This window comes from Telmatherina bonti, assembly GCF_933228915.1.
Source record: "Telmatherina bonti genome assembly, chromosome: 17".
NCBI lineage: Eukaryota > Metazoa > Chordata > Actinopteri > Atheriniformes > Telmatherinidae > Telmatherina > Telmatherina bonti.
In genome coordinates, this window is record NC_136615.1 from 4,129,969 (window position 1) to 4,141,170 (window position 11,202).

Below are 11,202 nucleotides of genomic sequence, written 5' to 3' on the forward strand. Positions count from 1 at the left end.
CATGTCGTAGAAAACAGCTCATGTTGTAGAAAACAGCTCATGTTGTAGAAAACAGCTCATGTCGTATAAAACAGTTCATGTTGTAGAAAACATCTCACATTGTAGAAAACAGCTCATGTTGTAGAAAACAGCTCATGTTTTATAGAAAAGTTCACATCTTAGAAAACAGTTCATGTCGGAGAATACAACTCATGTCGTAGAAAACAACTCATGTTGTAGAAAACAGTTCATGTCGTAGAAAAGAGCTCATGTCGTAGAAAACAGCTCATGTTGAAGAAAACAGCTCGTTGTAGAAAACAGCTCATGTCGTAGAAAATAGTTCATGTTGTAGAAAACATCTCACATTGTAGAAAACAGCTCATGTTGTAGAAAACAGTTCATGTTGTAGAAAACAACTCATGTTGTAGAAAACAACTCATGTTGTAGAAAACAGCTCATGTTGGAGAAAACAGCTCATGTTGGAGAAAACAGCTCATGTTGTAGAGAACAACGCTTGTTGTAGAAAACAGCTCATATCGTAGAAAACATTTCATGTTGTAAAAAACAGCTCATGTTGTAGAAAGCAACTCAAGTTGTAGAAAACAACACTTGTTGTAGAAAACAACTCATGCCGTAGAAAAGAGCTCATGTCGTAGAAAACAGCTCGTCGTAGAAAACAGCTCATGTCGTAGGAAACAGCTCATGTCGTAGAAAAGAGATCGTGTCGTAGAAAACAGCTCATCTCGTAGAAAACAGCTCATGTTGTAGAAAACAGCTCGTTGTAGAAAACAGCTCATGTCGTAGAAAACAGTTCATGTTGTGAAAACATCTCACATTGTAGAAAACAGCTCATGTTGTAGAAAACAGCTCATGTTGTAGAAAACAGCTCGTTGTAGAAAACAGTTCATGTTGTAGAAAACAACTCATGTTGTAGAAAACAGCTCGTTGTAGAAAACAGTTCATGTTGTAGAAAAAAACTCATGTTGTAGTAAACAGCTCATGTTGGAGAAAACAGCTCATGTTGGAGAAAACAGCTCATGTTGTAGAAAAGAGCTCATGTTGTAAAAAACAGCTCATGTCGTAGGAAACAGCTCATGTTGTAGAAAACAGCTCATGTTGTAGAAAACAGCTCATGTCGTAGAAAACAGCTCATGTTGTAGAAAACAGCTCATGTTGTAGAAAACAGCTCATGTCGTAGAAAACAGTTCATGTTGTAGAAAACATCTCACATTGTAGAAAACAGCTCATGTTGTAGAAAACAGCTCATGTTTTATAGAAAAGTTCACATCTTAGAAAACAGTTCATGTCGGAGAATACAACTCATGTCGTAGAAAACAGCTCATGTCGTAGAAAACAGTTCATGTCGTAGAAAACAACTCATGTTGTAGAAAACAGTTCATGTCGTAGAAAAGAGCTCATGTCGTAGAAAACAGCTCATGTTGAAGAAAACAGCTCGTTGTAGAAAACAGCTCATGTCGTAGAAAATAGTTCATGTTGTAGAATACATCTCACATTGTAGAAAACAGCTCATGTTGTAGAAAACAGTTCATGTTGTAGAAAACAACTCATGTTGTAGAAAACAACTCATGTTGTAGAAAACAGCTCATGTTGGAGAAAACAGCTCATGTTGGAGAAAACATTTCATGTTGTAAAAAACAGCTCATGTTGTCGAAAACAACGCTTGTTGTAGAAAACAGCTCATGTCGTAGAAAACATTTCATGTTGCAAAAAACAGCTCATGTTGTAGTAACCAACTCATGTCGTAGAAAACAGCTCATGTCGTAGAAAACTGCTCGTCGTAGAAAACAACTCATGTCGTAGAAAACAGCTCGTCGTAGAAAACAGCTCATGTCGTAGGAAACAGCTCATGTCGTAGAAAAGAGATGGTGTCGTAGAAAACAGCTCATCTCGTAGAAAACAGCTCATGTTGTAGAAAACAGCTCGTTGTAGAAAACAGCTCATGTCGTAGAAAACAGCTCATGTTGTACAAAATAGTTCACATCTTAGAAAACAGTACATGTCGTAGAAAACAGCTCATGTTGCAGAAAACATCTCATATTGTAGAAAACAGGTCATGTTGGAGAAAACAACTCATGTTGTAGAAAACAGCTCATGTCGTAGAAAACAGCTCATGTCGTAGAAAACAGTTCATGTCGTAGAAAACAACTCATGTTGTAGAAAACAGTTCATGTCGTAGAAAAGAGCTCATGTCGTAGAAAACAGCTCATGTTGAAGAAAACAGCTCGTTGTAGAAAACAGCTCATGTCGTAGAAAATAGTTCATGTTGTAGAAAACATCTCACATTGTAGAAAACAGCTCATGTTGTAGAAAACAGTTCATGTTGTAGAAAACAACTCATGTTGTAGAAAACAACTCATGTTGTAGAAAACAGCTCATGTTGGAGAAAACAGCTCATGTTGGAGAAAACATTTCATGTTGTAAAAAACAGCTCATGTTGTCGAAAACAACGCTTGTTGTAGAAAACAGTTCATGTTGTAGAAAACAACTCATGTTGTAGAAAACAACTCATGTTGTAGAAAACAGCTCATGTTGGAGAAAACAGCTCATGTTGGAGAAAACATTTCATGTTGTAAAAAACAGCTCATGTTGTCGAAAACAGCTCATGTTGTAGTAACCAACTCATGTCGTAGAAAACAGCTCATGTCGTAGAAAACTGCTCGTCGTAGAAAACAACTCATGTCGTAGAAAAGAGCTCATGTCGTAGAAAACAGCTCGTCGTAGAAAACAGCTCATGTCGTAGGAAACAGCTCATGTCGTAGAAAAGAGATTGTGTCGTAGATAACAGCTCATCTCGTAGAAAACAGCTCATGTTGTAGAAAACAGCTCGTTGTAGAAAACAGCTCATGTCGTAGAAAACAGCTCATGTTGTACGAAATAGTTCACATCTTAGAAAACAGTACATGTCGTAGAAAACAGCTCATGTTGCAGAAAACATCTCATATTGTAGAAAACAGGTCATGTTGGAGAAAACAACTCATGTTGTAGAAAACAGCTCATGTTGGAGAAAACAGCTCATGTTGTAGAAAACAGCTCATGTTGTAGAAAACAGCTCATGTTGTCGAAAACGCTTGTTGTAGAAAACAGCTCATGTCGTAGAAAACTGCTCGTCGTAGAAAACAACTCATGTCGTAGAAAACAGCTCGTCGTAGAAAACAGCTCATGTCGTAGGAAACAGCTCATGTCGTAGAAAACAGCTCATGTCGTAGAAAACTGCTCGTCGTAGAAAACAACTCATGTCGTAGAAAACAGCTCGTCGTAGAAAACAGCTCATGTCGTAGGAAACAGCTCATGTCGTAGTAAACAGCTCATGTTGTAGAAAACAGCTCATGTTGGAGAAAACAGTTCGTGTCGTAGAAAACAGCTCATGTTGTAGAAAACAGCTCATATTGTAGAAAACAAGTCATGTTGTAGAAAACAGTTCACACCTTAGAAAACAACTCCTGTTGTAGAAAACAGTTCGTGTCGTAGAAAACAACTCATGTTGGAGAAAACAGCTCGTCGTAGAAACCAGCTCATGTCGCAGGAAACAGCTCATGTCGTAGAAAACAGCTGATCTCGTAGAAAACAGCTCATCTCGTAGAAAACAGTTCATGTTGTAGAAAACAGCTCGTTGTAGAGAACAGCTGATGTTGTAGAAAACATCTCATATTGTAGAAAACAGCTCATGTCGTAGAAAACAACTCATGTTGTAGAAAACAGTTCATGTTGTAGAAAACTACTCATGTTGTAGAAAACAGCTCAAGTTGTAGAAAACAGCTCATGTTGTAAAAAACAGCTCATGTCGTAGGAAACAGCTCATGTTGTAGAAAACAGCTCATGTTGCAGAAAACAGCTCATGTCGTAGAAAACAGCTCTTGTTGTAGAAAACAGCTCATGTTGTAGAAAACAGCTCATGTTGTAGAAAACAGCTCGTTGTAGAAAACAGTTCATGTTGTAGAAAACAGTTCATGCTGTAGAAAACAGCTCATGTTGGAGAAAACAGCTCATATTGTACGAAATAGTTTGTTGTCGAAAACAGTTGATGTTGTCGATAACAGCTCATGTCGTAGTAAACAGCTCATGTCGTATAAAACACTTCATGTTGTATAAAAAAGTTCACATCTTAGAAAACAGTTCATGTTATAGAAAACAGCTCATTGTAGAAAACAGTTCATGTCGTAGAAAACAACTCATGTTGAAGAAAACAGTTCATGTCATAGAAAACAGCTCATGTTGTAGAAAACAGCTTGTCGTAGAAAACAGCTCATGTCGTAGAAAAGAGCTCATGTCGTAGAAAACAGCTCATGTTGTAGAAAACAGCTCATGTTGTAGAAAACAACTCATGTTGTAGAAAACAACTCATGTTGTAGAAAACAGCTCATGTTGGAGAAAACAGCTCATGTTGGAGAAAACATTTCATGTTGTAGTAAACAGCTCATGTTGTAGAAAACAGCTCATGTTGGAGAAAACAGTTCGTGTCGTAGAAAACAGCTCATGTAGAAAACAGCTCATATTGTAGAAAACAAGTCATGTTGTAGAAAACAGTTCACACCTTAGAAAACAACTCCTGTTGTAGAAAACAGTTCGTGTCGTAGAAAACAACTCATGTTGGAGAAAACAGCTCGTCGTAGAAACCAGCTCATGTCGCAGGAAACAGCTCATGTCGTAGAAAACAGCTGATCTCGTAGAAAACAGCTCATCTCGTAGAAAACAGTTCATGTTGTAGAAAACAGCTCGTTGTAGAGAACAGCTGATGTTGTAGAAAACATCTCATATTGTAGAAAACAGCTCATGTCGTAGAAAACAACTCATGTTGTAGAAAACAGTTCATGTTGTAGAAAACTACTCATGTTGTAGAAAACAGCTCAAGTTGTAGAAAACAGCTCATGTTGTAAAAAACAGCTCATGTCGTAGGAAACAGCTCATGTTGTAGAAAACAGCTCATGTTGCAGAAAACAGCTCATGTCGTAGAAAACAGCTCTTGTTGTAGAAAACAGCTCATGTTGTAGAAAACAGCTCATGTTGTAGAAAACAGCTCGTTGTAGAAAACAGTTCATGTTGTAGAAAACAGTTCATGCTGTAGAAAACAGCTCATGTTGGAGAAAACAGCTCATATTGTACGAAATAGTTTGTTGTCGAAAACAGTTGATGTTGTCGATAACAGCTCATGTCGTAGTAAACAGCTCATGTCGTATAAAACACTTCATGTTGTATAAAAAAGTTCACATCTTAGAAAACAGTTCATGTTATAGAAAACAGCTCATTGTAGAAAACAGTTCATGTCGTAGAAAACAACTCATGTTGAAGAAAACAGTTCATGTCATAGAAAACAGCTCATGTTGTAGAAAACAGCTTGTCGTAGAAAACAGCTCATGTCGTAGAAAAGAGCTCATGTCGTAGAAAACAGCTCATGTTGTAGAAAACAGCTCATGTTGTAGAAAACAACTCATGTTGTAGAAAACAACTCATGTTGTAGAAAACAGCTCATGTTGGAGAAAACAGCTCATGTTGGAGAAAACATTTCATGTTGTAAAAAACAGCTCATGTTGTCGAAAACAACGCTTGTTGTAGAAAACAGCTCATGTCGTAGAAAACATTTCATGTTGCAAAAAACAGCTCATGTTGTAGTAACCAACTCATGTCGTAGAAAACAGCTCATGTCGTAGAAAACTGCTCGTCGTAGAAAACAACTCATGTCGTAGAAAAGAGCTCATGTCGTAGAAAACAGCTCGTCGTAGAAAACAGCTCATGTCGTAGGAAACAGCTCATGTCGTAGAAAAGAGATCGTGTCGTAGAAAACAGCTCATCTCGTAGAAAACAGCTCATGTTGTAGAAAACAGCTCGTTGTAGAAAACAGCTCATGTCGTAGAAAACAGCTCATGTTGTACAAAATAGTTCACATCTTAGAAAACAGTTCATGTCGTAGAAAACAGCTCATGTTGCAGAAAACATCTCATATTGTAGAAAACAGGTCATGTTGGAGAAAACAACTCATGTTGTAGAAAACAGCTCATGTTGGAGAAAACAGCTCATGTTGTAGAAAACAGCTCATGTTGTAGAAAACAACGCTTGTTGTAGAAAACAGTTCATGTTGTGAAAACATCTCACATTGTAGAAAACAGCTCATGTTGTAGAAAACAGCTCATGTTGTAGAAAACAGCTCGTTGTAGAAAACATTTCATGTTGTAGAAAACAGCTCGTTGTAGAAAACATTTCATGTTGTAGAAAACAACTCATGTTGTAGAAAACAGCTCGTTGTAGAAAACAGTTCATGTTGTAGAAAAAAACTCATGTTGTAGTAAACAGCTCATGTTGTAGAAAACTGCTCATGTTGGAGAAAACAGTTCGTGTCGTAGAAAACAGCTCATGTTGTAGAAAACAGCTCATATTGTAGAAAACAAGTCATGTTGTAGAAAACAGTTCACACCTTAGAAAACAACTCCTGTTGTAGAAAACAGTTCGTGTCGTAGAAAACAACTCATGTTGGAGAAAACAGCTCGTCATAGAAACCAGCTCATGTCGCAGGAAACAGCTCATGTCGTAGAAAACAGCTGATCTCGTAGAAAACAGCTCATCTCGTAGAAAACAGTTCATGTTGTAGAAAACAGCTCGTTGTAGAGAACAGCTGATGTTGTAGAAAACATCTCATATTGTAGAAAACAGCTCATGTCGTAGAAAACAACTCATGTTGTAGAAAACAGTTCATGTTGTAGAAAACTACTCATGTTGTAGAAAACAGCTCAAGTTGTAGAAAACAGCTCATGTTGTAAAAAACAGTACATGTCGTAGAAAACAGCTCATGTTGTAGAAAACAGTTCATGTTGTAGAAAAAATTTCACACCTTAGAAAACAACTCCTGTTGTAGAAAACAGTTCGTGTCGTAGAAAACAACTCATGTTGTAGAAAACAGCTCATGTTGGAGAAAACAGCTCATGTTGTAGAAAATAGTTCGTTGTCGAAAACAGTTGATGTTGTCGATAACAGCTCATGTCGTAGTAAACAGCTCATGTCGTAGAAAACAGCTCATGTTGTAGGAAACATCTCATGTTGTGGAAAACAGCTCATGTCGTAGAAAACAGCTCATGTTGTAGAAAACAGTTCATGTTGTGAAAAACAGCTCATGTTGTAGAAAACAGTTCATGTTGTAGAAAAAAGTTCACATCTTAGAAAACAACTCATGTCGTAGAAAACAGCTCATGTTGTAGAAAACAGTTCACGTTGTAAAAACCAGCTCATGTTGTAGAAAACAGCTCGTTGTAGAAAAACAGCTCATGTTGTAGAAAACAGTTCATGTTGTAGAAAAAAGTTCACACCTTAGAAAACAACTCCTGTTGTAGAAAACAGTTCGTGTCGTAGAAAACAACTCATGTTGTAGAAAACAGCTCATGTTGGAGAAAACAGCTCATGTTGTACAAAATAGTTCGTTGTCGAAAACAGTTGATGTTGTCGATAACAGCTCATGTCGTAGTAAACAGCTCATGTTTTATAAAAAAGTTCACATCTTAGAAAACAGTTCATGTCGGAGAATACAACTCATGTCATAGAAAACAGCTCATGTCGTAGAAAAAAGTTCACACCTTAGAAAACAACTCCTGTTGTAGAAAACAGTTCGTGTCGTAGAAAACAACTCATGTTGTAGGAAACAGCTCATGTCGTAGAAAAGAGATCGTGTCGTAGAAAACAGCTCATCTCATAGAAAACAGCTCATGTTATAGAAAACAGCTCGTTGTAGAAAACAGCTCATGTCGTAGAAAACAGTTCATGTTGTAAAAACATCTCACATTGTAGAAAACAGCTCATGCTGTAGAAAACAGCTCATGTTGTAGAAAACAGCTCGTTGTAGAAAACAGTTCATGTTGTAGAAAACTCATGTTGTAGAAAACAGCTCGTTGTAGAAAACAGTTCATGTAGTGAAAAACAGCTCATGTTGTAGAAAACAGTTGATGGTGTAGAAAAAAGTTCACATCTTAGAAAACAGCTCATGTCGTAGAAAACAGCTCGTCGTAGAAAACAGCTCATGTTGTAGGAAACAGCTCATGTCGTAGAAAAGAGCTCATGTCGTAGAAAACAGCTCATGTTGTAGAAAACAGCTCGTTGTAGAAAACAGCTCATGTCGTAGAAAACAGCTCATGTTGGAGAAAACAGCTCACGTTGGAGAAAACAGCTCATGTTGTACAAAATAGTTCACATCTTAGAAAACAGTTCATGTCGTAGAATACAACTCATGTTGTAGAAAACAGCTCATGTCATAGAAAACAGTTCATGTCGTGGAAAACATTTCATGTTGTAAAAAACAGCTCATGTTGTAGAAAACAACGCTTGTTGTAGAAAACAGCTCATGTCGTAGAAAACATTTCATGTTGTAGAAAACAGTTCATGTTGTAGAAAACAGTTCATGGCGTGAAAAACAGCTCATGTTGTAGAAAAAAGTTCATGTTGTAGAAAAAAGTTCACATCTTAGAAAACAACTCATGTCGTAGAAAACAGTTCGTGTTGTAGAAAACAACTCATGTTGTAGAAAACAGCTCATGTTGGAGAAAACAGCTCATGTTGTAGAAAATAGTTCGTTGTCGAAAACAGTTGATGTTGTCGATAACAGCTCATGTCGTAGTAAACAGCTCATGTTTTATAAAAAAGTTCACATCTTAGAAAACAGTTCATGTCGGAGAATACAACCATGTCATAGAAAACAGCTCATGTCGTAGAAAAGAGCTCATGTCGTAGAAAACAGCTCATGTTGTAGAAAACAACGCTTGTTGTAGAAAACAGCTCATGTCGTAGAAAACATTTCATGTTGTAGAAAACAGCTCATGTTGTAGAAAACAGCTCATGTTGTAGAAAACAGCTCATGTCGTAGAAAACAGTACATGTCGTAGAAAACAGCTCATGTTGTAGAAAACAGTTCATGTTGTAGAAAAAATTTCACACCTTAGAAAACAACTCCTGTTGTAGAAAACAGTTCGTGTCGTAGAAAACAACTCATGTTGTAGAAAACAGCTCATGTTGGAGAAAACAGCTCATGTTGTAGAAAATAGTTCGTTGTCGAAAACAGTTGATGTTGTCGATAACAGCTCATGTCGTAGTAAACAGCTCATGTCGTAGAAAACAGCTCATGTTGTAGACAACAGCTCATGTTGCAGAAAACAGTTTATGTTGTAGAAAACAGCTCGTTGTAGAAAACAGTTCATGTTGGAGAAAACAGCTCATGTTGTAGAAAATAGTTCGTTGTCGAAAACAGTTGATGTTGTCGATAACAGCTCATGTCGTAGTAAACAGCTCATGTTGTATAAAACACTTCATGTTGTTTAAAAAAGTTCACATCTTAGAAAACAGTTCATGTTGTAGAAAACAGCTCGTTGTAGAAAACAGTTCATGTCGTAGAAAACAACTCATGTTGTAGAAAACAGTTCATGTCGTAGAAAACAGCTCATGTCGTAGAAAACAGCTCATGTCGTAGTAAACTGCTCGTCATAGAAAACAACTCATGTCGTAGAAAAGAGCTCATGTCGTAGAAAACAGCTCGTCGTAGAAAACGGCTCGTCGTAGAAAACAGCTCTTGTTGTAGAAAACATCTCATATTGTAGAAAACAGCTCATGTCGTAGAAAACAACTCATGTTGTAGAAAACAGTACATTTTGTAGAAAACTACTCATGTTGTAGAAAACAGCTCATGTTGTAGAAAATAGCTCATGTTGTAGGAAACAGCTCATGTTGTGGAAAACAGCTCATGTCGTAGAAAACAGCTCATGTTGTAGAAAACAGTTCATGTTGTGAAAAACAGCTCATGTTGTAGAAAACAGTTCATGTTGTAGAAAAAAGTTCACATCTTAGAAAACAACTCATGTCGTAGAAAACAGCTCATGTCGTAGAAAACAGCTCATGTTGTAGAAAACAGTTCACGTTGTAAAAACCAGCTCATGTTGTAGAAAACAGCTCGTTGTAGAAAAACAGCTCATGTTGTAGAAAACAGTTCATGTTGTGGAAAAAAGTTCACACCTTAGAAAACAACTCCTGTTGTAGAAAACAGTTCGTGTCGTAGAAAACAACTCATGTTGTAGAAAACAGCTCATGTTGGAGAAAACAGCTCATGTTGTACAAAATAGTTCGTTGTCGAAAACAGTTGATGTTGTCGATAACAGCTCATGTCGTAGTAAACAGCTCATGTTTTATAAAAAAGTTCACATCTTAGAAAACAGTTCATGTCGGAGAATACAACTCATGTCATAGAAAACAGCTCATGTCGTAGAAAAAAGTTCACACCTTAGAAAACAACTCCTGTTGTAGAAAACAGTACATTTTGTAGAAAACTACTCATGTTGTAGAAAACAGCTCATGTTGTAGAAAACAGCTCATGTTGTAGGAAACAGCTCATGTTGTGGAAAACAGCTCATGTCGTAGAAAACAGCTCATGTTGTAGAAAACAGTTCATGTTGTGAAAAACAGCTCATGTTGTAGAAAACAGTTCATGTTGTAGAAAAAAGTTCACATCTTAGAAAACAACTCATGTCGTAGAAAACAGCTCATGTCGTAGAAAACAGCTCATGTTGTAGAAAACAGTTCACGTTGTAAAAACCAGCTCATGTTGTAGAAAACAGCTCGTTGTAGAAAAACAGCTCATGTTGTAGAAAACAGTTCATGTTGTAGAAAAAAGTTCACACCTTAGAAAACAACTCCTGTTGTAGAAAACAGTTCGTGTCGTAGAAAACAACTCATGTTGTAGAAAACAGCTCATGTTGGAGAAAACAGCTCATGTTGTACAAAATAGTTCGTTGTCGAAAACAGTTGATGTTGTCGATAACAGCTCATGTCGTAGTAAACAGCTCATGTTTTATAAAAAAGTTCACATCTTAGAAAACAGTTCATGTCGGAGAATACAACTCATGTCATAGAAAACAGCTCATGTCGTAGAAAAAAGTTCACACCTTAGAAAACAACTCCTGTTGTAGAAAACAGTTCGTGTCGTAGAAAACAACTCATGTTGTAGGAAACAGCTCATGTCGTAGAAAAGAGATCGTGTCGTAGAAAACAGCTCATGTCGTAGAAAACAGTTCATGTTGTAAAAACATCTCACATTGTAGAAAACAGCTCATGCTGTAGAAAACAGCTCATGTTGTAGAAAACAGCTCGTTGTAGAAAACAGTTCATGTTGTAGAAAAAAAACTCATGTTGTAGTAGTAGTTCATGTTGGAGAAAACAGCTCATGTTGGAGAAAACAGCTCATGT